The sequence below is a fragment of the Adiantum capillus-veneris genome, chromosome 22 (genome assembly GCF_014529385.1).
Source record: "Adiantum capillus-veneris isolate H3 chromosome 22, ASM1452938v2, whole genome shotgun sequence".
NCBI classification, from domain to species: Eukaryota; Viridiplantae; Streptophyta; class Polypodiopsida; order Polypodiales; family Pteridaceae; genus Adiantum; species Adiantum capillus-veneris.
The window spans coordinates 144,729,776-144,755,467 of NC_140952.1; positions in this window are offsets into that span (position 1 = coordinate 144,729,776).

A 25,692-nucleotide genomic window follows, 5' to 3' on the forward strand; every position below is an offset into this window, starting at 1 on the left:
ACTAACACCTCAGTCATTTTGTGGCTTAGCTACTCTACTCTGACTTGTATGACTTGTCGGTTGCATGTTGACACTGCTTTGTGACAATTTCTTCAACTGTTGTAGTGGCTGCTAAGACATACTTCGTGAAGTTTCATCGTTTTCCTGTACCTTCTTCTCTTTGTAGTGCTCAGGCCTCTCGTCAGTCTTTTCTTCGTGTGGATTATGTATTTTTTTATTTTTTCTTAATAATAAACAAAGAAAATCTTAAAACAACTCAACAAAGAAAAATCATTCAAATAGAAATCTAAATGCTATGTACACTATACACATGTCCCTAGGGGCTCATATATGGATTTTGTCCCCATACTCCTCTGTAACAATACTATGAGGGCATATACTCTAAATTTTATCAAAAATTTATCACAATAAAACGCAAGAATTCATGCATCTCACAAAACATTGCCCTCTGATAGTCATAATATTAGGTCCGCATTCAGAATGCCTCCCCCCTTCCTATTTGGAGTCATCCTTTACGACAAGGTATCGCAAAGGGTATGTGTTGTGCTTGGGCAATTAAAAGTTGTGCCTATGCAGGCCTTGTAATGTAGCCCTATTATGCATACACAGTCAATGCATGGAAAAGATTTATGTTGTGCAAGATGTGGGTATAAGCAATTTGCTTATTGGCATTTGTTGGAGAGGCTTCCTATTCTAAGCAATGCAATGGTCTTTGAAGCTCCTGTATCGTTGCTTGATTGAAGCGACTTGCTCTCTTCTAACTGTACTGTAATTGTAGGAAGAATTGTAAGAATTCAAGCAGCGATGCACTGACAGCAGTTTTGTTGTTCTTCTTTGGGACCCATTTCTTTGCGATTATTGGCTGTTTTGTTGTTGACGCTCATTTGGGAACCCATACTTGCCCGTGCTTCGTTTGTGTTTGAAGAGACTTCTTTGGGATCCACCTTTTTGTTGTGTGAGTCAACAGTGGTCTTTGCTTCAGCCCTTGTACGCTCTGTTGGGGCCGGGATTCAGGCTTTGAAAGTTGATATTGTGGTTGTTTTGGAATCCAAATGAATTCCTGACTTTTTTGTGCTTGAATCAACTTCTTTGGAGCCCAAACCTGAGTTGTGAAAGCTTGCGACTTTGTGATATTCTTACCCGTTCGTGCACGCTTTCCTTGCTTTTGTTTTGGTGTTGGATCTTGTGATTTGTCATTAGAGATCTTTGTCTTCTTGATCCATATCTGTTTTTGGCCGATCTGGCTTTTTGGTATCCAGATTTGTCGAGCTTTTTGGCTTTGACTTGTTGTCCTGTTCTTTTGACCTGTCATGGTTGTTGCTAAAGGGATTGGTGATAGTGATGGCCTGAGTTGATGATAGGGGATGTCGTAAGATTCATCACTATCGCTACTATCCTCAGCAAGGTTGACTTCTTGTGCTTTCCCTTGATTTTTTGGTTGGTAGTGGAAAGTTACTGTCTGTTTGCTCGTGGGTGGTAGTTTCTTGGAGGACTCTTCTAGCCCATTGATTAGAGCATTGTTAGCTCGTTGCTCTGGTCGTATTCCTCCTAGCTGAGTCTTTGCATCCTTATTAGGATCCATGTATGAGGATGCTTGTGGTGGTTGTGTTTTCACCGAGGACTTTGGAATCCACTTTTGGTGCACTTTATTCATGTAGCGATGACATTGATTCCCGGGTCGTTGATCTTCTTGAAGCTCGAAGTGTTCTATAGAGTCATAGAACTCGTCGTCTTCTTCATCTTTTGATTCTCCACATTTCTTTGTTTGCTCCTTATTTCGAGAGCTTGTTGATGTCTGGATCTCTTCGTTTTCCTCGATTACACTCACTGCAAAATAAGGAACGACATCATAGCCATTTTCATCACAAAACTTTGTTGTGGGAGCATCCTCCACGGCGCACACGTCTAGAGTAGCCAAGATGTGTTCCCATCCAAAAGGCTCTAACTCTTCTTCAGGAAATGGTTCTGGGATATAGTCCTTATCCTCTATAACCCGCTCTAGGATACATTACTCACGTTTCAAGCTACCACATTGTGAAGCTCCACACATCCACAGTTCTTTAGGCTTACCTAACCAAGATGGAAGTTCTGATCCTGCTACTGTGGCGGAATCAAACTCCTCAACCGGTGTTCTCGTCACATCCCTATAGCTATGGTCCCTCAAGTTTACCTTTGTGATGGTTTCCATATGTCTCAGGTATATATGGTCATAACCCCAATCTTTGACCATTTTCAATTGTCGCATGAATGGTCTTCCCAGAATGATGTCGTAGTTGTTCTTCTTGTCAAAGTCAACAACAGCAAAAGTGTGTTCATATTCAATGCCACAAGAAGTAACAGGTACTTTTTCTAGCAGTCCTAGGGGCTTTTCCTTGTGTCCGTCTGCAATCTATAGGGTCATTTGTGTGGATATCAAGGCTGGTTTTCCCCATTTTTTCCAAGCCTCTTTGGTTGCAATGGCCACACCAACTCCACTGTCAAGGATTGCCATGGTTTTTACACCATTCAATTCCACAGGAAGGGTGGTGTTTCCATCTTCTCTCTCGTAATACTCGCCTACCTTGTTTAATGGCATTGGCTTAGTATTTAGTTGAGGCATTTCAAGCTCTTTGATGCCTTCCTCGATTTGAGTCATTGGGGTTTTTACACCAAATTTTTCTAGACATTTACCCAGATTAGCCCACATGTTTGGTCTTATTTTGAGCAACTTGGCTAGCATTATTGTACAGGTGACTGGGGTAGATAGAATATCTACTAGCCCCTTTGAATCGATGGCCTTGTTGGGAGTCAGTCTCTGTGATGAGACTGCAACCACATCTGACTTGGTCTCATACTCTCCCATGTAGGACGGTAGTGTTCTTAGCGAATGGGGTTGACTATCCATAGATTGTATAGATCCTTTGTCGCCCAAATACGATCGCACGTCTAGATTCATTTGAGATCCAGTCTCAAATTCCTCTATTGGTGGTAGAAACACTCCTCGTTCATCACTAGTCTTGTCTACTCGTCTTCTTAGGTCATCGGCTTCATTGGCCTCTCTAACTTGTTTCCACAATTTGTCAAGACCATCTATTTCTTTACAATCCTCAGGTATAGCTTGGTGAAATCCCTCGGAAGAGTTATCCGTGGTATTCAGTACTATCCTTGGTTCTAATGTTGGGTCTTTGAGGTTTGGTTTGTGCTCATGACTAGAATCTGGCTCTTTTAGTTCCTGGTTGGGTGGGATTACTTGTGTAGGCATGACACGGATCACATCCTCAGGATTTGCAACTGGTGGTTCTAGTAAAGCTTGGGCTGTTTGAATCATTTTATGGCACATTTCAAAACTTTGCTTTTCTAGTTCCGTATAGGGATATGTCATCCACCTGTGTTCTTGGGTTTGTTTGTTTTTGAGCCTCGCATCATAGGCTTTCAAGAGGGCATCTAACGTCTCATTAACCTTCTCTACCAACACAGATCCCCCTGAACTAGCACTTCTCGGTTTCTCATCCGTGGATGGTTCTTCTAGAGGTTTAACCATCTGTGTAAGAGAAGGTGCCTCCTTTTCCTCATGTTGTTTTATCTTCTCCTCAGCTTCGCTAAGCCTCTCAGCTAGGGATTTTTGCTCTCGTTCCCTGCGTGCTTTCATCCTAGTCTTTATAGCTTTCCAACTATTTCGTTTGCTCTTGGTTTTCTGACTAGGTGCGTCTGTCTTTGGTCCATCATCTGTCTTTGGACTCGTGTCACTTTCCGTGTTCTTTGTCTCTAGATTCTCATCAGCTTTCTTTTGAGCTTGTGCTCTCGTAACCACTTGAACTGGTACAACATTTTCATTTTCTGAGCTACTAGGTAGTTGAACAATCCCTGATACATTTGTCGTGATTTTCCTGATTTGGTTTGGTTTTTTCGGGCAATCGGGGATCAAGTGAGTGATGCCACACTCAAGACAATAGGCATTTACTTCAATGATCTCCATATGAGGACATTGTTTGACCAAGTGGTTGTCACGACTTTTGTGACAATCTGTCTCTGGTTGAGGAGATCCTTTTAGCATTTCCTCTTGGCTATAAGCAAGCTTTGACCCAGATAAGCCGCTATTTGCAATGAATAGCAATGTCCTTTTGTCCATTTCATACCTTCTTTCTTTCAACTGAAACCCAGGAGGTGGAGGTTGTACCGGCCTCATCACTCCATGTGTTTCTCTCACATTTTGTTGCTCCGAAGGGTAGTACTCACTTTGGTTGCTATACCACATTGTAGCTGGTATTGGCATTGGTTTATTTGATGCTTCCATCATTGGCATGTATCTCATGTCTACCGGCATTCTAGCGCCTGGCAGCGGAGGTTGTTGTCCTAAGACAAGTTGTGGCCTTAAAACTCCTACTGGTCCTGGCGCATTCCCCGTAATGTATCTAGGTGGAGTAGGTGCTTCTGGAACAGGTTGTACATACCTCTCCCTAGCATTTTCCATTCTATAATAGCACTCTTCCCCCGTATGGTTCGTCCATTTTCTCTCAATTTCACACCACTTCGGCTCTCCCGAATCAGACCTTACAAGAGGAATCAACCTCTTGACCAAGTCGTCGATAAGCTTTTCTTGATCAATAGGTGCCGTTGGCTTGGCAATGGACTCACTTATCTGTGAAACACTGTGCTGAGAGGATGTGTCATCTCCTTGACTCTTTAAGTCCTTTTCTTTGTATGCTTCACAGTTATCCACTAGATAAAGAGCCTCTTTGATCAACTCGTTAAGCGTCATCCTCCTTATCATATGCAGATCCTTCTGAAGGCCCGCATGTCTCATTCCCTGGATAAAGATCAGCATCAGTCGTGCTTGCGTAGGTAATTCCACTCTCAGACAGAGCTTAACATATCTCTTGAGCTGTAATGATGCTTTGCGTACTGATTCATCCTCTTTTTGTTTGAATCTATGGATTTGCGAGACCGTGTTGTGAGCAATGCCTTTTGGAGAGAATTCTTCAATAAACTCCTCAAACAGCTCATCTAGGGTCTCAAAATCCCATTTTTCCACCGAGTCGAACCATGTAGCTGCATCATCTTCTAGAGTCAATCCAAATCACGCAAACTGTGTCGCAAAATCTAAAACTTCCTCTGCTCTAATCACTCTTCTAAAAGCCGCTACGTGATCTCTCGGATCTTTATCTCCGGAGTATTTTCTGTTTACCCATTTCTGGACTTGGGATGGTCTTACTCATCGATTGTCTACAAGTCTAACCAGAGACTCTCCCAATCCTTCTCTCGTTATCTCTCTTCAAGGGAATCCTGGTGGCTCTCTTCTTGGAATTCCTATAGGAATTCTTGTGTTTGGTGGAGGCATTTGTGGTCCTTCATTGACCAAATATCCACCTCTTTCTAGTACAGTCTGTGGATTTGTGCTTTCTACAACTCTGTATTCTCGTCCATACTTGTCGACAACTATAGATCTCCATTGACAGTCGACTCCGTATGTGTAGACATATAAGAGCTTGTAATCCGTTATCTCTTCTAGGTATGGATCTGAGCACCTATAAAGATTGACCTCATTGTCGTCAATGTATCTATATAGTCCTTCACTCTCATGACCAATCATCCAAACTCTATCAACAAGATGGGTCTTTATCAATTGCAAGTTTGGAAGATCCATTGTGGGAGGATATTCCTCTATCGTCAGGATCTCCAAGCTAGTGTAAGCTGCGTTTGAATCTAGGGTGGACATGATTTCTAGGCTTAAGAGCTTTTGCTTGGTTCAAGTAGACTTAGTCCACTGTGTTCAAGTTCTTTGGTTAGGGAAAGTCGAAACTATGTCCAAAACCGCAACCGTTTCATCACAATTCTCGCAAATTGTCGCTTTCAGACACCCCTAGCTTGCGAATGAATTTTGAGGCCTCAAACGACGTTTTTTTCAAAGTTGTCCTAAATGGCTGCCGTCGACATGCATTTAGTTCAAGTTTTGCTCTGTAGAGCCGCTCTCAGGCTACGTTTTGATATTAAAACTTTTCCGATCCGATACCGTTTGTGAAAGTTATGGCCAAAACAGTGAAATGCAGTTTAGAATGGTCAAAATGAGCCCAAATTCAATTTTGAAAAAAGATTTGGGATCTCTGTGAGACTGTGAACACTCTTGTATGGTCAAAAGTATAGTTGGACCCTAAAACTGGCCTAGAGACATCCTACGCGTAGGATGTCTATATGCTCAGAATTTAACAAAATTTGGTCCAGAGACCCCCTTAAGTCCAGCAACACAATGGTATGCTTAGAATTTCATTTGGATTTAAAAATGGCCTTGAAACATCCTACGCGTAGGATGTCTTTTTGCTCAGAATGACTTGAAATTTTCACCCCAGCTTCTCCTTGATGTGTTGATCACAGTGGTGTGCTCATAGGTTGGTTTGAAGTCCTAAATCAAGCTAGAGACATCCTACCCGTAGGATGTCTTTTTGCTCTGTTTCAGCTCAAACTTTCTCTGTAGCTTCCCCTTGATGTGCTAAACTCACAGCTATTTTTACTTTTTGATTCTGACACCTATAGGTTGGTCAAATGATCAAGAATCTGTTCCAAAAGCCTCATGTCTATTCTGATGAATTCCCAAGTCAAATCAACTCCAAATTGGACCAAATTTGCCTAGGAGGCTTATCTAAGGCTATATGACAGCATGCTATGTCCGAAGGAGAATTTTGGTTTCAGAATTATGCAATAGACATCCTACGCGTAGGATGTCTTTTTGCTCAGAATGAACCCAAATTTGAACCACAGACTCTCCTTAAGGTGCTGATCACTGTGGTATGCTCAGAATTTTGTTTAGAGTCCAAAATCACACATAAGACATCCTACGCGTAGGATGTCTTTTTGGCCTGTTTGACCCCAGACTTGTCCCACAGCTTCCCCTTGATGTCAGCAACCCTGTGGTATGCTTAGATTTTGGTTTGGATTTCAAAAGTCCCAAATTTTAGTTGTTCTTGCCTTTTTCAGTCAAAAGTGTTAAAGTCCGCTTTGAACCCAATTGTCTCACCCAAATGAGCTGAAAACTCTCACATGCATTCAATACAACATTTAGAACATGCCTTTGGAGTAATCCTATGGCTTGGTCTCAAAATTATGCCTTGGGCACAATTTGGGTAGGATGTCTGGCAATTTCAGTCTATCTGGCCTTATCCTGTCAAGATATGGTCAAATTTCCACTTTCCAGGTGAAAATAGGGTAAAACTTACCTTCTGAACACACTGGTCAACTCATATTTTCAAAATTTCCACCAGATCACCCTGTAGACATCCTATGCGTAGGATATCTACTGCTGATTTTTTTGAGACTGAAGTGTCCCTGATGCTTCCTTATGCTCTCAACAAGTGCAAGTATGCTTCATAATTGCAAAAACATGCAAAAATCACTCAATTTAAAGCCTTTGCTGAAATTTTACGTTTTCTGACTCCGCCTTTTGGCTTTTGGTCAACAAAAATAGGAAAAAACACCCAAGTCAATATGTTACTAGGGTAAAACCTACCCTCTGAACCCACTAGTGCAGTCAGAATTTTCAAATTTGGTCTCCAGAACCCCCTTGAGACATCCTACGCGTAGGATGTCTATGTTTACATAATTGCAGGTTTTCTTCACAGAACCCTTGCAAATGCTCTTTTATATGCACAGCATCAGTCAGTCATACAAAAATGTCCACAAAAGCTTGTTTAATGCATTTTTACCCTCAAAAGCACATTTTTCCGTGATTTCAAATGCAATCAAGCACTTTAGCAAATAATTCAGTGTTGAATAGCTCTAGATCAAAATCGGATCACTTACCTAAAGCTACTCCTACAAATCATATGGGGTTTTGCATCTATGAGTAGAAAAACGCTTCACTGCCACACACGGACTAGTAAACACTTTTATCACCTCACAAATCACTCGACCACCAACAACTACTCTAATCCACAGATCCTAACTAAACCTATCTAGTCGTAGACCCTCGGCAAGACAGACGCTTCCTGGCTATCCACTTAATCGCGGAATATCCTCTTCCGGATCCAATTAAGAAAAACGCTTTCTTTAGCCGAAACTAAACCAAGCAACCATCACACGAGTGTTAGTAGGAAACCTACTTAGGTCCTTGTGTCCCCGAAAACGGCGCCAATGTTGGACGGGAGCGACTCACACACCCATGAAGTGCATGCAAACACTACCTAGATCAACATAATGTCAATCGAGGACACAGATGACACGATAGGCACATGGAGGAAATCTCTTAAGCTTGTCAGGCTGAAACCATCCTACACATACAACACTCTGGAAGGCCGACTAAACCACAATCAAGAACCTCACTGCTCTCAACTGCACCACCTAGCCACATACACACATGCAGAAGGTAACTCACCTAATCATGCTTGATTCGTACGAAACTTAAGGAACCCATCCCCTCACTAGGATACACCTGTCCCTAAGCTTGTACACTCAAAACCCTCACTCTAAACCCATTTGCGGAAAACGCGTAGGATGACAGAACAGAATTTTGAAAGTGCCCAAAACTGAAATTTATGAGTACCTATGCGTAGCTTATGTCACCACGATTCTATAGACTACTAGCATGTAGAAAACAGACATCGTTTGATACACTTACGGCCACAAATAGCTCGTAGATGCGTCGGCTGTGCGCTTCGTCTCGCGTGGAATGCTTGGCGTTGTCGCGTAGCTCTCCTTGAGCCTACATCAATGGTGCAATCGGATCTCCAATGTGTTGAGCGAGTCGAGCGTAGCAAGAGGATGAAGCTCACGCTCACTCTCTTTCTCTCTCACACACAGTAGACGGCAGCGCTCAGTTTTTATTATGATTAAAGTCTTTTTACAAAATGACCTAGGTACCTTATATACTAAGGCTACCTTAGGTTTAACCAAAAATGGGGTTGAAAGAGTCAAATGGCTTTGTATTTACAATCTGGAAATGCCATTGCACCCCGGCTTCTGAAACTAGAATAACTACTCATTACAAATGACATTTATAGCCATAATCCGCAGCATTTCATAACTCGCAAAAGATAAGACTTTGGTACAAAACTTGAGTTATGTTCTGTTGTTGACCCAGCGGTCAACACTCTATGCCCCGCATATGGAGGAGAATGGGATTCATACATAACTTTCTCACAAAGGGAATGGGTAATACATAGCCTATTGCCGTGGAGAAGATAACCATCCTGCAAGGTGAATGGTTCCTCTTTCTTCCCCAAAGCACGGGCTGACATTATGTCTCTAAAGTCAGGGTCAGTAGCATACTCATCTATCATAGAGGATAGATCATTGTGAGTATCTATAGACACCGCATTAACTTTGGGTCGTCGTGAAAGTGCATCGGCCACTTGATTGTGCTTACGAGCTATGTGAGCAATATGGAAATTAAATTGCGAAAGAAAATTTTCCCACCTCATTTGTTTGTCGGAAAGCATGGTTTGTGTCATGCAATACTTGAGACTTTGGTGGTCGGTTCGTAGGATAAATGGAGTCCCCAATAGGTAGTGCTTCCATGTGTCTAGGGCATGTAGAACAGGTAAAAGCTCTTTCTCATAAATGCCCAAGACTCATTCATCAATATTGAGCCTTCGGCTCTCATATGCTATGGCATGCCCTTCTTGAAGCAAAACTGCTCCAAGGCAATCACCACAAGCATCACATTGGACCTCAAATGGCTTTGAGAGATCCAAAAGCACGAGGACTGGTTGGGAAGTAAGCTTCTCTTTGAGATTTTCAAAAGCATTTTCCTCCTTAGCAGTCCATACAAACTTAACATTCTTCTTAGTTAAGTCGTGTAGTGGTCCTGCTACTTGAGAGAATTTTTCTATGAAGCGTCTATAGTATGCGCACATACCAACAAAGCTTCTTAGCTCATGTAGATTTCTTGGGTTAGGCCATGCTTTTATTACCTCTAACTTTGATGGATCCATTTGGATACCATCTTTAGAGATAATATGACCTAGGTATTGAATCTCTTGAAGGAAGAATTTGCTTTTCTTTTGGTTGAGAAAAAGCTTATTCTCCCTCAATGCTTGAAAAATCACTTGGAGATGTTGCTTATGTTTCTCCAAAGACTTGGAGTAGATGATGATATCATCAAAGAACACTCCAGTGAATTTGCGGTATGGTCTAAAAATTTTCTCCATCAAACGATTGAACGTAGCTGGTGCATTGGTCAAGCCAAAAGGCATGACTGGATATTCATAAAGACCAAACATTGTGCGAAACGCGGTCTTTAAGATATCTTCATCCACTATCCTTATTTGATGATAGCCACTCTTAAGGTCAATCCTACTGAACTAGGTAGAACCTTGTAGCTTATCAAACAGATCTTCTACCCGAGGTACGAAAACTGTTTTTGATAGTGATATGGTTTAGTGCTCGATAGTCCACACACATACGGTATGTACCATCTTTCTTTTGTACTAGAAGGACTGGAGAACAAAAGGGAGAGGAACTAGGCCTCACCATCCCTTTGTCTACCAGCTCTTGTACTTGCCTCATGGTCTCCTCTTGTTGAGCTTGTGAGACTCGATAAGGAGGCTTGTTAGGTGGTGAGCTTCCAAGAAGGAGCTCAATGTGATGGTCATCATCCCCTCGTTTTGGAGGTAAGTCCATAGGGATATCATCGATGAACACATCGTGGAATCCTTTTAGAAAATTAGACAAGTCTAACTCTTCTTGATTCCTACCATTTACATTTGAAGAAACATTAGTATCTTTTAGAGACTCTTTGACAAAAATCATGTACGCAGAAACTGAGCTCTTCATTGACTTATCAAAAGCAAGAGGATTTACAAGTGGAATAGTGTGACCACGCTCACTAGCATCTATATACATGTTCTTTCCCCTGTAGGTGAAGTAGATTTTCTTTTCAGGGAACTTCATGTTGGCAGCCATGCGATCAAACCATGGTGCCCCTAGGATAACATCCTCATGTTGGAGAGGAGAGATGAAGAAGTCTTCTTTGTCGACATAGCTTTGGACATGAAGCCTCAACTTCCCAATCAAGGGACTAACGGAGGCTTGTTGTCCCTTGAAAGCTGCATCAGCCACTACTATATCTCCCATCTCAAAAGCTTGAATTCCCAACTTGATGGCCAACTCCGTTGATATGAAGTTGAGAGTAGAGCCAGAGTCAAACAAGATGAAGGCATCATGCTCTCTTACCTTTCCCCAAGCATAGGAAAGTGATGATCCTTTGCAATGAGCATCCTCTTTTGGAGCTTCGATGGTGGAATCCCTAGGAGTCTCATTGCGAGTATTCTTCTTGGGGCAAGAACGATAGCCATGTCCTTGCTCCCCACACTTGAAACACTTATGGTCCTTGCGAAAAACTTCAAGCTCTTCAAGAGAGAGTTTGTTTTAACCTTTGTAAACTCCCTTCTCCTTGGACCGATTGTTGTTGTTGTTGGAATTGACTTGGGAAGTATTTTGAACATTGGTTTTCCCCTTTGCATCATTTTTGTCTTTGTTTTCCATGGGCTTGACATTACGTCTAGCCCCTTTGATGGAAATTGATGCGTGAAGCAACCATGGTGTGATGGATTACTTCGCTAATAGTACCAGGCCGTTGAGAGTTGATGTATTTAGCCATCTCTTCAGGTAATCCAGCACAGAATTGCTGCCTTTGCTCGATAAAGTCTATCTTTTGAAAGACAGTAGCCTTGAGATGTAAATCCCAAAACTTGTCTACATATTTGTGGATAGACTCATGGGAGAGGAGCTTCAAGCTACGCCATTCGGTAAGCACATTGTCCTTTGCATCGCTTGCAAGGAATTGCTTCATGATGGAAACTCGTAGAGTTTTCCATGTCTTTTGGGCTTCACCATTTCCACGAAGGCTAGCCCACCATTGACGAGATGATTTTTGGAAGTGCATAGCTACATGGAGTAGCTTGGAGGACTCTGTGAAGCCCTCATCTCCAAAGGCCGTATCAAATTGCTGGATGAAGGCCAACACTTTGTCGGTAGCACTGAAGGTGCCATCATAGGTGAGAAAAGAGATACTCTTTCCTCCCTCCTTGAACTTCTTTAGCTTTTGTGACCTTCGCCATGCAGGAAATGATTTGCGATGTCCTCCCCTCTTGTATTCTCTAGGAGAATAGCCATAACTTTGTCAGAACAGGAGGAAGGTGAAGAAGAAGGAGAAGAGGGTGACCTCTTCCTAGCCCTTTTCTTCCTTTGTTTCCTCTCTTGCCTTTCAGAGTGATGAGGAGAAGGACTATGTGTTGATCTTTTCCTCTTGGGAGGAGTGGGCGATCGTCTAGACCGCCGTCTTTGTGGAGCCACATCTTCAGAGGAACTTAAACTTTCATTGCTTTCTTGCTCTTTGGATTCCTCCTCTCGAATGGGAGAGAGTCTTCTTTTGGGGGTCTCTTCAAGAGGCCTCCTAAGGTCTCTCTCCTCTTGGAGAGGAAGGGAAATTCCATAAGCACGAAGTTGTTGAGTAACTTCAGCTTGCAAAGCAGGGTTGCTTATAGCTTGATGCAACCTAGTGTGACGAGATAATTCACAAACATGGGAGCATCATCATTAGCACCTTCATGTGCAAAATCAAAGCAATCAATGTTCATTCTACTCTCTTGATTATTGTCAGCCATGTTAACAAAATTTATGTATGTACTTAGTGTTGCTTTGGCAATTCAAAACCTTAGTTGCCACTCCTCTTAGCCTTTGAAAATCGGCTCTTAAGTATCTACACCCACGGCTCGAAGTGTGTTGGACGGATACGCCGCGACGGACGTCAGCACAGCGAGAACTCACCTAAGATATAATGTCAGCTAAGGACGAAGCTCGACCCGCAGGCGCGTGGAAGCGAGCATAAGGTGTCAACCTACACTCGACCGACTCCTAACTAATTCCTACAGAGGTCTCTACCAATTGTCTAAGTCACAGCCTTCAAGAGTGCATAAGAGGAAACTTCCTACAACGCTTTCTAGAGCCGAACACCCATCAAACAATCTCAAAACACCATAGAACTTGAAGGAGACCCTACTAATACCAATAGGTCGCTCTCCCTAAGGTATATGAACCAAAACCCCAACCCAAAACACCCGGTGCAAAATCACGTAGGATGTTTGGCCGAAATTTGCAGGTCTTCGTTTTCAAAATCTAAAGTGCCTAATGTGTAGTTCTACTCAATGTGAACGCGTGGATATGTTGCAATGCAAAATCAGACAACGTATGCTCACCAAATCACGAGATGAAGCTCGTAGAAGGAGCTCGCAAAATCGGACCGTACGGGTGCAATGTGGGTATCGGCGCATAGCTCTCGTCAAGGGCAACACGCTGCACTTCTCTGCACTCGATTCCGACCACCGGCACACACGTACCATCAAGATGAAGCTCACACTCTCTCTCGTACACGGTACGCTCACTCACAGACTTCAAAACTTGTTTTTTAAAAATGACAAAAGGTCCTTTCATTAAGGTCAAAAAGTGGTATATATACCTTACAATTCTCAAACCCTAAAGTTCCAAATCAACCATCTACTCAATCTAACTATCAAAACTGGGATACAATCTGGAAGCTTCTGTAAGCCCCAATATTTACAAGGTGAAAAATCAGGTTTCCTCAATAAATGATTAATTACAAAAAATGATAATCTTTCGAGTAGTTAGTTTCCGTGGGGTGTGTCCAGCTTCTAACACTCCCCCCCTCCTTGCTCATGTCGTCCCCGACATGGCCGCTGATCTGCTTCTTCATCGTATGGTTTCACGCATCTTGATCTGTGATTCGTATCTTACATGTAGATTCATCATTGTTGGGCCGAAAATATCAGTGTTTATTGTGAAGAAGCCGGTGTAGAACGATTCTTCAAAGGCCTGGAGGTGATAGGATGGTAGAAACATTATCCTTTGATACAACGCATGTATCACCTCCTTGGAAGGCTGACCAGACAGACCATAGGCGCATCTGTAAGTATCTTGGAAGAAGAAGATATTGTCTGTCACCTAGCTTGGCTTGAATGTCTCAAATACTGCTAAAAGGGTTTTGCAGATTTTCTTCATCATGATGCACGTAAGGTCAGGTGAGCCAGTGAATAATTTGATGGCGCCCGTTAGGGTTTTCACCATGTATTGGACACTTATTCTCTCACCTGCCTTCAAGCCCGGCAGCTTAGGGTAATTCAGCCAAGTGGGTTGGCTCCTTTGTAAGATCTCCTGGGCTTTCCACGTCCTGATCCTTGGTAGAGGACAAAAGCTGAGGTTGTCTCTGATGTTTTTCGGTGCCTCTACCAAGTGGATTAGGTATTGTGGGTACTTTGTGAGCCAAGTCTTCCTCCATTTGGGCTGAGAGTCAACTATTAGCCTGGCCCCTTCTGGTTGGGACATGTCTGCGTTGTAGAGTGGCACGGTCGGCTCTTCTCTAATCCTCTTATTGATGGTGGCGGCTTCATATTTCAACAACAATGGATATGGGAGAGAGGGTTGAAGCCATTCACGCCTGAGGTTGCTGGCGTCAATCTTCTAGATGGTCATGGACTTGAAAACCCTCTGCTCCCACTCCAAGGCTTCCTTTGTTGTCTCTCTGATCTCCACCTCTATTGCCTTACGCAACTTTTCTTCCTCCTCCTATGTCAGATCTTGTGGCTCTTGAGAGGATCCTTCTAGGATTTCCTCTTGCATAGGTGTGTCCACCGAATCTGCCACATTTTCTAAATCTATGCCTTCAGTGGATGTTGGCCCTGTGCCCTCTTGCTCTCCGGCTTGCTGTCCTCTCAGCTCCTCAATCTACTTTAGGAGTTTCTGTTTTTCCGCTTCAGCTTCTTTGCCCATATTTACAAGGAGGTTGTTCAATTCGGCGTTTATCTTCTCCGCCTCCTCGGGCTTTCTTTTGATACTTTCTAATTCCTCTTGCAGGGCTTTTTGTTCTTCTTCCATTCATGTTTGCATGACAATAGACCCTTCTGCCATCATCAATCTTTGCTTTTTTTCTAGAGTCAGCTCCTTCTGAAGTTCTTGCATCTGTTCTTCATAAAGTTGACTTTTCATAGCGGTGTGAGTCGAGCTAGTAGCTCTGACTCTGGCAGAATATGCCCGCAGCCTCTGGATAGTTTGATCTTTCACTTTGAGCTGGTCCTTGAGCTCAAGGACCTCATCCTAGCTGGCTTCTTGATCTATCTCCGCCTTTTCTTTGGCATTTCGCATGGCTTCGACTTCTTTAGATTCCTCAGCCAGCTGTGGGTCAGGTTATCCCTTTCCCTCTCGGCATCTATCAATGATTTGCTAAGTTGCTGACATTCCTCTTCAACTCCTTGCATTCTTTGTGCTGCTATCTGATTTTCCTTTTCCATTTCCTGGCATCTTTGCAATGCCCTTGCTAAACTGGCCTGTAGCTCCGCTTCTCTCTCTTTCTGCCTTTGACTTTGTCCTTGTAGAGAGTCTACTTCCAGCTTTATCTTTACTTCCATGGCCTTGAGAGCTGCCATCTCACTTTCTGAGGCCATGGACTGTGCTCTTAACCCAGTTAACTTTGTCATCACCACATCCTAGTCGTTGGAGGGTGGGTGCAGATCCATTGTATCTGTGGCTATTTCTTTTAGTTCTACTAGCCTAATGCTTTGCATTTGTTCCTTAGGCCCTGTGCTTGCCAAGTCGAATGCGACTATGGCAGCCTCTTCTTTCATGTATTCTGCCGCTAGTAGGTCCAAAAATGTGTTATATGAATCATTTGGCTCTTGTTGCCCACTTCGAGGCTTAGCCTCTTCCTTTGGTTCCGGCTCCTGGCTCTGCTCTTGCTTGGCCTCTTCTCGTTCTTCTGGTTTTTCTTCAGCCTCTGTATCTTCTTGTGGAGGGCTGCTAGGAGGTGGTGAGGGATGTGGACTGGCCAGTAGAGATGTAGTCTTTTTCTTTAGATCTCGGTCAGCCTTTGTTTTTCTTTCTCTCTCTTGGCTCTCTTGCTCGTCTAGCAGTTTCTGCCGTATTTGCTCCACTTCCTCCTCTGTGAAAGGTACATGCGGGATATTTTCTAATGCGGCATCAAGAATCTCAAAATTTTTAATGTAATCTTTGAATCTATCCCTTTGCACCCTTCGGGATGATCCAAACATTGCTTCTAGAGACGGCTTCTAGAGTTCACTCAAATCACCTTCAAGGGCTCTCTCTGCTCTGAAGCTCTCCATCAACCGCTCTAATCTTGCCGCTTTTTGTGACTTTGTCTCTTTCACCGGCGCTTGGGCAAACTCTTTCTTTCCTTTCTTTTGCTCTGGCTGCTCCTCTTGAACAGGCTCTAGCCGTCTTTTCAATCTTGTAGAGCAACCCTTGGTGCTCTTTGTGGCTCATCTTCTTTGTCTTCTTTGAGCCTCAACCAGTCGTTCTGAGACGGGGGGTCATGCCATCTTCCTTTTGCATGCAATGCCCCATAAATCACCTTAGTGATTAGTTCTCCTGGCACAATATATGTTGGCTTCTTGTTACCCATCTTCACTAGGTTGTCATGTATATATGCTGCATAGTTTATTATCTTTGGAGTGCTCTTCATCATTGCCCAAGTGAACGTCGTGGCAATTGCTCCTGGTGGAATTCGGTACTTTTGTGGCCACTTCATGCACATATGGAAGTATTGGTTGTACAACTGACTCATGATTGCCACTCTTGGGTTGGCAATATCTTCAAAAGTGTATCTTCCTTTCTTCTCATTGTACACCTTGACATCATCCCTTCTTTTAGTTACACTATCCCCCTTGTTGGAGAGGTCTAGTGCATCTGCTACTACTTGCTTAGTGATGATTATTTCTGTTTTTGGCCTGCCTTGTAGATCGGTTACTCTGGCCACTCCGTCTTCTTTGATGGTCGTCACAAACTCCCATACCCTCTTTATGTCAACCCCTACCGGCACTGCTTCAAAATAGTTGTGGACATCAATCTTCTCCAAGTACCCGGCCATCTTGCTTCTTACAAACTCATTGAGTTCTCGCGGCAGCATTGGTAGCTCGATCACATTCCCTTTAGTGTCTTTGAAAACTCCTTGGTAGATCTTTAGGTCGTTCGACTCTAGCAGATCTTCTTGGATCCATGTGCTGATGGGCTTCAGTGTTCCTTCCGGTATGATGAAGGGCTCCACTTCTTCTAGGTAATCCTTAATGGTCATTCTTTTCTTCTTTGCCGGTGACTTCGCGGCTGCCATAGATCCTGTTGCACTCAGTAGTCCGAAGTTAGCGTTTTTTCCATATTAGCTGAGAAACTGAGTTTGAACTATCCAAATGACTTGAAAATTGAAACTAAATCTTAAAAGGAACTTGTGAAACTGTGCATGTGCTCACAGTGCAAATTTGGCCAAAATTTTCCATTTAGACATCCTACGCATAGGATGTCTTTTTCATCAGAATTGGTTGATACTTGACATGCTGGTAGTGCATGGCTTATGGAACATGGCTATGTGCTTGGATATGGATTTGGGCATCAAAAAGTGGATTTTTTGGCTGATTCAGGCTTTAGGTCACAAATTGGGTAGAAAGTCCATAACAGGTAGCAATTGAGGTCCAAATGGGTTGAGAATTGGTATATGGGCTCATTGCACCATGGTATTGGCTCCCATGACATCACTCCTTGCACAGAAGGTCCAAATTATGCTAGAGACATCCTACGCGTAGGATGTCTATTTCATCAGAATTGCATGAGATTTGTTCTGTGGGTAGTCCTTGGCCTATGGAACATGGCTATGCTCTTGGATTTGGATTTGGACAAGGATTGATGCTTGCAAGAGCCTGTGTAGTGTTTTTTGGGCTCAAAAAGTGTATCTTGAAGGTGTTGGGGGTCAAAAATGATTAGAATGGCTTCAAAATTGATATATGAGCTCTTGATGATGAGGTGATTGGATCTGGAATGGACAAACATCCTCTGTAGGCCAAAAATGTCAAATAGACATCCTACACGTAGGATGTCTACTTCACCAATTTTTGCTTCTGACCACACAGATTGGTTGGTGATGTGTTGGTGAATGTGTTGTGCAAGTTTCATGTGATTTGGACAAGATTTGGTAGGTCTATGGCCCATTTTTGCATATATGCCCTAACTTTGCGTTTTTCAGGCATATGAGATCAATTTTGGTCAAATGTGATGAAACTTGGTGGATAGCATGTAAAGGTCATTCAGAAAATGTGTGTGATGAAAAATGTTGGGATCTGTGCCCAAAAATGCCCTTGTGACATCCTACGCGTAGGATGTCTCCTGGTGATTTTTTGATGGATTGTGCCACCAGTGCCTGCCCTTAGTCCCCCTGAGTCCCTTTTAAGCCTAATTTCAATTTAAAAAGTCAAATAGATAGAGAATAACTCCCTGTGTGGACTTCAGAGCTTTCGATCCGTTTTTTGATTGTTGGAGTGCTTTTTGGCGATGAAATTTCTTGATGTTGGTCTCCATAGCTTCTCGATCCCTTGGGGATCCTTGCCGTATGGTTTTTGTCGACTTTGGCTTCATCGGAGCTTCATTTGGCAATTTGTCGCTCTAGAAGCACCCGTGGTTGCATTTACATATTTTCGATGATTTGTGGTGGTCTACCACCATAGGACTTGGTTGTTGATGGTATAGGAAAGCCGCTCGTGAAGTTTGGTGGCAAACGGGCATGCGGTTTGGCCGCGAGAGCAATTTGACGCTTTGTGTGTCTGATGTCGTTTTTGAAGTTCAGTGTCGCTTTGGGTCACTGTTTGGTCATGTGGGTCACATAGACTTGTCGAGCATGTCGAGATGCTCCTACCCATGAAATTTGGTAGCATTTGGACGCCTTTTCGTCGATTTCTCATTTGGTGGCCTCTTGCGGGATTCTAGGAATTAGGGTTTTTCCCGATGGTTTTCTACTGCCTTTGGACATACAGGACTGGTCTCCTATGCTAGGGTAAGCTGCCAATGAAGTCTCGTTGCTTTTGGGTTAGCCATTAGGTCGCCGTCTCTACTTGTAGGTCTCTACTGCTCGCTTTGTGTGTGACCCCTACGCTAGTTTTCGCGACATAATGACAAACATGCGCGAAAAGCTCAAGGTGGTGAGCCTACCTCTCATGTCTGAAGCTCGTCGCGTAGTCGTGCGCATCGTAGAAGCTGCTGGAAAGTCCTTCCGCTCTAGGTGGCAGAAGCTCTCTCCACAAGGTCAATAGTGAAATGAGCTAAAAGTGAGGTGAAAATTTCTTATAATGGAGGTCCCCGAACCACAATTCATGAAATTTGACATGTGCTCCTATCTTCTTGCGAGATGCGGTTTAGGCTCACAAATTTCTTGATTTGGACTCCATTTGGCCTGTTTACCAGAAATTTGGCATTTCGGTCAAAACACGCTTTTCGCTCCAGTCTCATAATTGCACCCCCACTGTACCATAGGTTGTCCTATAGTCACTGATCATCCCCTTATTTTTTGTTTTTCATTACGACTGTTTTTCACCTGATTTTTTGTATTTTTGAAGTTTTTTTGCCAAAAATTAGCAAAATTAAAAGGAAAATAGCAAATCAAACCCCGAAAATTCCCAAAAATCACAATAAATCACAAACATCTCCGCAAAACATTATATACACTCGCATGCAATTTTTATGGCCGGATTTCTCCGTTTTACCAATATTTTGCCTGAAAAATGGCTATTTCTACTTATATACACACACCTAGGGGCTTGATTTGGCGTTTGGCCCCATATACCTATAGATACATACTGTATAAGGGCATATGTACTTGGGTTAGTCCAGAAAATTTCGCAATCAAACAACAACCCTTAAAATAGTCGAAAATCATGCCCTTTTTTGCTCTTTCTGCTATTGGTTCCGCATTTGAGAATGCCTCCCCCCCTCCTAGCCGGAGTCCTCCCGAACGACAAGGTATCGCCTCGGAGTATGTGCCGTGCATAGATTGAAAAAGTTGTGCTAATGCTTGGCCGATTAATGTGGCTCTAATTGATGCATACTCACTCTATGCATGGAAAAATTAATGATGTACAAGAGAAGGGAATAAGCAAGATGCTTATTGGCATTCGCCGTCGAGGTTTCCTGTTTTCTTTGCAAGTAATAGCTATAACTCTACTGCTCTCTGTTTAATTGTCTTTTTTGCAAAAGGCAATCGCTTTGCCGCTTCTGTTGAGATAGTCGTAGTTGTTTTTATGGTTAGGATTGGCTTGGCCGGAATGGCCGTGGACCGGCCGTGGACCGTATTTCCTTTGCTTTCCATTGGTAGCTTGTTTTTGCCGGTTTTTGTAGATGTTTTGGTACTTCCTTGGTTGCCACTGGTTTGTTGCGGATTGGCATCCATATAAGTCGGTTGCCTTTTTTCAAATGCAGCTGCTGCCGTCCGTTGTTGCTTGTATTGAAGGGAGTTCCTTTTGCTTTTGTTTTGGTATCCAAATGCGAGTGACATTTGGGTTATTGCTGAGAATTTTCTTTGGGATCCATATTTGTTTTATGCCCTTGGTTTTTGGTTGAACTGTCTGCTTCGGTTGAATTCTTTCATTGCATTGTTGTTTTTCTGCCATGTTATTTCTATCCTTCCGTATCCATACTTGTTTCCCTTGTTTTGGTAACCTAGATCTTTGCACTGCGGTCGGTGATTTTGTATGTATGTAGTCAGCATGGTTTGCTTTTACTTGTTTGTTGGCCTTGGGTATCATGTTGTTATTTGGTGGCATTCTTGCTTTTGGCTCTTTTTCCAGTGATTGCATTGTTTGCAACTGATTATTCCGGTATTGCTGAGCAAAGGCTATCACCTGTTGTTCTTGTGGATGCTGAATCTTGACTGCATTCTCATTCCAATCTATCTGCACATTGTACTCTTTTTGCCAAGGTTGTCCCAACATCATTGGGTGTTGTGTGCTTTCATCCTCCACCACATAGAATTTGTGTGGGTAAATATATTGATGTACTTGTACATGCAATATAGTCCATCCCAATGTTTTCAACTGGTGTGATGTACTACTTTCCAGCACTTGAGGAGTAGGATGAAGTTGGCCTACAGATTTGAGATGTTGGTATAATCCGTAAGAGATCAAATTTGCTTGAGCTCCAGAATCAAGCAATGCCGTCGATTCAACTGGATTGCTACCCAGTCTGACTGCAATTATTGGCTCCACTGTGTCTTCCTCCAACTTCGTCAGTCGAATGGCATTGATTCGCAATGGTGCTCAACTTTGTTGTTGTTGTCACAGAAGTCTTCGTTTTGCAATGCGTTCCTTTGCTTCTGTTTGAGCTTCCTCTCGTACTCTCTGTTTTTCCTTCATTCGTTGTTTTCCTTGATGAATTTGTTGGAGCATCTCCTGTGTGAGTGGTAGATGATATTTCTTCAGTCGTCGACATCCACTAATCCAGTTCGGCATTTCTACACCTGCTAATGTAGCAAGCTTGACAGCTCCACTTTGTGATAGATCACTAATCACAAATGGTCCCATCCCTCGCTTTTTAATTTTCTTGGCATGTTGCTTCAAAGTATAAACAAGTACATAATCACCTGTTTTGAACTCTTTAGTGCGCACATGCTTGTCAAAAAACTCTTTTTGTCTTTTCTTTTTAGCATAGATTGAAGCTACAGCTTTCAAGCGGAGTTCATCTAGCTTTTCAAGATCATCTATTCTTGAAGAGAGCTCATGCCCTGTCCATTCTAAGCGTTTCGCTACTCATAGAGTTGGAATTAAAACTCTATGGTAGTATAGCATTTAGGCCAAACACCATGTTGTACGGTGTTGTTCCTATCGATGTTTTGTAAGCTACCCTGTATGTCCATAGTGTTGAGTGTAGCTGCTGATCCCAATCTGTTCTTGGCTCTGACACTATTTTAGTAAGAACCGTGCATAGTGTTTTATTTGTGGCCTCGGCTTGTCCATTGGCCTGTGGATGGTATGGAGCAGATTTCCTATGTATGACCATGAATTCCTCTAGCAGATATTCAATGACTTCATTAAGAAAATGTGTCCCACGGTCACTGACAATTTCTATTGGTAACCCGTATCGTACAAAAACATTCTCATACAAAAATTGTGCAGTGGTGCGTGCATCTGCTTTTTGCGTTGCCTTGGCTTCCGCCCATTTTGTGAGATAGTCCGTAGCCACAATGATAAATTGAGTATGGGTCCGATATGCAGGGGGTGAGATAGGTCCCACAAAATCAATGCCCCATTTTACAAATGCTCTTGCTCCCATCATAGGCCGAAGTGGCATCTCATCTCTCTTTATCGGCACCTTGGTGCGCTGACATGCGTCACAACGCTTTACAAACTCTTCAGCATCCATGTGCAATGTAGACCACCATATACCTGTGGCAAGACTATTTTTGCCCTCTTATCGCCCGAAAAATGGCCTCCACTTATTCCGCTATGTGCATGTTCTAGAATCAGCAGGTATTCACTTTCACTTGCACAGATTCTAAGTTGATTGTCCTTTCCTCGCTTATAGAGTTGGTTCCCAATTAACTGAAATTCACGAGCTTCCAGCTCTATAGCCCTTTTCCATGCTCTTGTGATGTTCTCACGGAACGTCTTGGTGGTTAAGAAGTCAATGATATATTGACTCCATGCAGGTGCATGTTTACCTGAAACAATGTCACGTGATCCACTGGTCGTTTGGCACTACATATAGTACAATTGGTAACATGAGAATGTGTGTCCGCATACATAGTTGGCCAATAAACCCCTAACTGTTTCAGTCTCTGGTGTGTTTTCGCTGTTGAACAATGAAGTGCACAATCCTAGATATGTGCTTCTTCAAGGTAGCACTCAAATTCTTCTGGATTTATACATAATCGTAGGATTTGGTCCGATCCTAGATGATACAGCCGTCCTGCTATCAACTGGAAGTTTTTTGTTTTTCGAAGTGTTTGTTGTTTGGATCTGTATTCCGTATTTCAAATCTACTTCCAAAGGAAAGAATGCTAACAATTTCCTATGACCATTTGGGTATCATTTCAATATTGAAAAGATAAGCATCTGGTATGTCATCATCTACTCCTTCAGGAGCCTCCCCGTTGTGTATCCTTGAAAGATGATCCGCTCGTAGATGGGTTTTACCCTTTTTGACCACCACTGTGAAATCAAACTCTAGCAATATAATAAACCAGCGTACAATTCTCCCTGTATTGCATGGTTTATTTACCAGATACAAAAGAGCTTGATGATCTGTGAAGAACATAAATTTGTTTGAGACCAAATAATGCCGAAATTTCTTTACAACATAAATCATTCCTAACCCTTCTCGTTGGGTGGTTGTGTAGTTCTTTTCCGCACTATTTAACTGTCGGCTTGCATAACACACTGGAAAATCCATTGTTCCGTCTCCAGGTTGAGCCAGAATACTTCCGATTGCATATGCATAAGCATCAATGTGAACATGGAATATCTTTTCCCAATCTGGTGCTTTAAGTACATGTGCTGATATAAGGTTTTCCTTTAGCTTTTGGAATGAAGTTTCACACTCCTTGGTCCAATTGAAATTGACTAGCAAATGATACAGAGGTTGTGCGATAACCGCATACATGTATATGAATCTTCGATAATATCCACAGTGTCCCATGAAGGATTGCACTTGTTTCGCATTAGTAGGCCTGGGTAGGTCTACAACGACTTTGACTTTGTCTAGGTCAGTGGTGTTATGCCATTTCTTGAGACAATGTGTCCTAAGATGCGGCCTTGCTTAACCATAAAGATACACTTTTTTAGGTTAAGACAGATTCGATATGTCCTGCATTTTTCAAAGACCTTTTACAAATGGTCAATATGTTCCTCTCGTAGAAGAGAGTGTACACAAAGATCATCAATGTATATTTCTAAGAATATTCTCAGGTATTCTTTGAACGCGTGCGTCATTAACCTTTGGAAGGTAACTGGGGCATTAGTTAAGCCAAACGGCATAACTCAATACGCATAAATTCCCCATTCTGTGGCAAACGCTATTTTGTGTTGATCCTCTCTTGCTATTGCCAGTTGGTTGTATCTTGAAAACCCATCCAGAAAGGAATAAGCCCGTTTTCGAGCCACCCGCTCAAGTACATGTTCTGTGATTGGCAAGGGATAATTATCCCTTATGGTGGCTGCATTTACGTTTTTGAGGTTTACACACACTCGCAGTTTTCCGTTGTTTTTGGGAACTACTACAATGGGTGATACCCAATCTGTATGTTCAATTTCATAGATGAATTCAGCTTCCATCAGCTTATCAATCTCCTCTTTGATTCGTTTAGCAAATGTGTCATTATAAGTATAAGGACGTTGTTTGCTAGGTTTTGCATCCGATTTCAAAGGAATTGTATGTTGGCATATCAACGGATCAACTCCTTTGAGGTCTTTATAGAACCATGCAAACACATCTTTATATTTCTTTAGAAGTTGTGTTAGCCGTTCTTCTTCTTCAGGCTCTAAATCGGTTGCTATATAGACCGGCTGAGGCTTTTCACCTGGTTCCGCAAGGTCTATTCTTTTTGCATTTTCTGGCCCATCGTAAGATTCTTGGTTGGTTCTTTCCCTGACTGGTGGTGTCATGATGATTTTTCTGTCCTGGATGGTAAATTTCCGATAGTGTGATGGTACATTCATGTTTCTGTTCTCTGACTCCCCTTTACCATCACTATCCTCTTCAGTAGTCCATATCTCACGTAAAGACCGTTTCAGTTCTTGGTATTTCTGTTTACGCTCCAGTTTTGTCCACTCTTGGTCTTTTGTTGTTTCTTTGTTTGATTTTTTAGATTTTGTTTCTGTTTTAGCTTTTCGTACCTGTTTTATTTCCTCTCGCGTTCTTTCCCTTCGATCTTTTAAGAATCTTCCTGATATTTGATCTTTTACACAATCCTCTGCTTTTACAAGCATCAAATAGTGAGTTTTACCTTTTATCCTGGGCATCAGGTTCTCTCTCGCTTTGTTTCCTGCTCGTTTTCTCCTATAGCATTCCTAGCCTCTAGGGTGCTGATTAGCAAAATCATAAAACTTGATATTCTTGGTTTCCCTTCCATGCTCACTTGAGGTGTCTGAACACTCATTATCTGCATCATCATTTACTTCCAGATGTTCAGAGGAGTTATAAAATTCTTCTTGTCCTGGTGGTTCCATCGTCTCATCTTCTCTTGGTATAACGCTTACCATGTAGTAGGGTAGCACATCATAGCCATCCTTATCGCAAAATTTTGTTATTGGACCATCTGTAATGGTATAGACATCCAATGTTGCTAGTATGTGTTCTCATTCTAGTGGTTCCAAGACATCTTCAGGGAAAGGTTTCGGAATATACTCCTTGTCCTCTATCGCTCTTTCTAAGATGCATTCCTCTCTTCTTAAGCTTCCACAATGTGAAGCTCTGCACATCCATAGCTCTTTTTGTTGCCCTAACCATTCTGGGAGTTTTGATCCTACTACTGTAGCTGAATCAAACTCCTCCACAGGTGTTTGGTTCACATCTTTGTAACTATGGTCTTTCAGGTGTATTTTAGTTGTTGTCTCGCCATGTCTGAGGTATATGTGGTCGTAACCCCAATCTTGGACCATCTTCAATTGTCGCATGAATGGTCTTCCCAAGATGATCTCATAATTGTTCTTTTTGTCGAAATCGACTATCGCAAATGTATGCTCATACTCGATCCAGCACGAAGTGACAAGCACTTTTTCTAAGAGTCCTAGAGGCTTCTCCATGAACCCATCTGCTGCCAATTGCAATTTCATTCTGGTAGCTCTTAAAGCTGGTTTTCCCCACTTTTTCCAGATTTCCTTGGTGGTGATAGCAACTCCCGCTCCACTATCAAGAATAGCTTTGGAAACTACTCCTTGGAATTCTACTGGT